The following is a 1,539-nucleotide window of genomic DNA, read 5'->3' as shown; positions in this document are numbered from 1 at the left end:
ATATATATATATATATATATATATATATATATATATATATATATATGCATGTTGTTGTATACAGATGCATGCACTCTATTTCAAGCCCCTGTATATCTGCGTTTTAATCTGTTGCGTAGCGTTTCTACCCTAATATTATTTGTATATAATAAAATAAGCATATGCAAGCATTTGTTTGTTTTTATGTTTGTATATTTGCAGCTGTGTGCTTTTTGTCTCTATATGAAGCGAGATCTCTGTCTGCTTATTTCTCTTTGTGTATTCTTTCTGTCTTTAACTTACATATATATATATATTTATTTATTTATTTATTTATTTATTTTGATTTGAATTTCAGGTGGAGTTTACTCTGTATAGTTGGCGGCCTGAGCGAGGGGCCGAAATGAAAGAAAAGGAAATATCTCTGCTTCGTTGTTGTGCATTAAAGGGAGCGATCCTAGCAAACAGAAATTGGTATACAGAGCCGCAGGCGGTGTTGTATGGAGCAGGCAGTTTGTGTATATCAGAGCGAGAAGAAACAGAAAAAAATAAATAAAAAATTAAAAAAAAATACAAAATACAGATGAAATGATGAAGAATATCAATGCAAGTCATTCTGCAGTGTATATGCAACTCAGAGAACAACCGACTCTATTCGTTCTCTCTTTGTTTTTTATTTTCTCTCTTTTTTTTTGTTTATCTATACCTTTATACCTACAAATAAATAAATCAAAAGAAAAACATACAGCAGCCTGAATGCCGCATGCAGTACACTGCTGCGGCTGGGGTGGGGGCCCCCTCACCCTCACAAAGAAAAATTTTTTATGCGGTGTACACCTATTGAAGGCTCCTAAACACTCTTATACAAACCCTAAACCCTAAACCCTAAACCCTAAACCCTAAGCCCTTGGGGGTTGCAGAAAGGCTGAAGGCGAATGAAGCTGAACAAAGGCTTTAAGAGGTTGAATATTGAAATAAATTTTGTGATTTATTTCATTTTATTTATTTAAATTAATTTAATTTATCATTAGTTTCATAAAATTCATTTAATGCAACTATTTCATCTATCACCGATTTCTTTTGTCGATATATATATCAATTGTTCTCCCTAATTAATTATTTATTTTAATTAATTTATTTTAATTAATTTATTTTAATTAATTTATTTTAATTAATTTATTTCATTGTGTTTTTCGGTTGCAGATTCATTTGGGGTGTTCACTGCGGCGGAGAAGACCAGCCGCCTTCTCTTTGGTTTGTTGAGGTATTTCAAGGAAAAAGAAGAAAAAATAAAAAATAAATTAAATTAAAAAGTGTTTTTACTTTGTTTGAATTTAAATTATATTTATTTTCATCAAGAAGAAACGACGGAGAGGTGAGGGTCCAATGGTCACCTGCAGCAGCAGCAGCAGCAGCAGCAGCAGCAGCAGCAGCAGCAGCAGATGGTTGTTGTCAGTCCTTGGAGGGTATAAACGCGCTGCAAAAAACTTTTTTTTTTCTTTTTTTATTTTTATTAAAAAAAGAGAAATCAGAAGAAATACAGCTCACTACCTGCATCAT

This window comes from Eimeria mitis, genomic scaffold (genome assembly GCF_000499745.2).
Source record: "Eimeria mitis Houghton genomic scaffold, Emh_scaff3530, whole genome shotgun sequence".
In the NCBI taxonomy this organism is placed as follows: Eukaryota; Apicomplexa; class Conoidasida; order Eucoccidiorida; family Eimeriidae; genus Eimeria; species Eimeria mitis.
The sequence above is the reverse complement of the archived record's forward strand: the minus strand, read 5'-3'. Positions refer to the sequence as shown.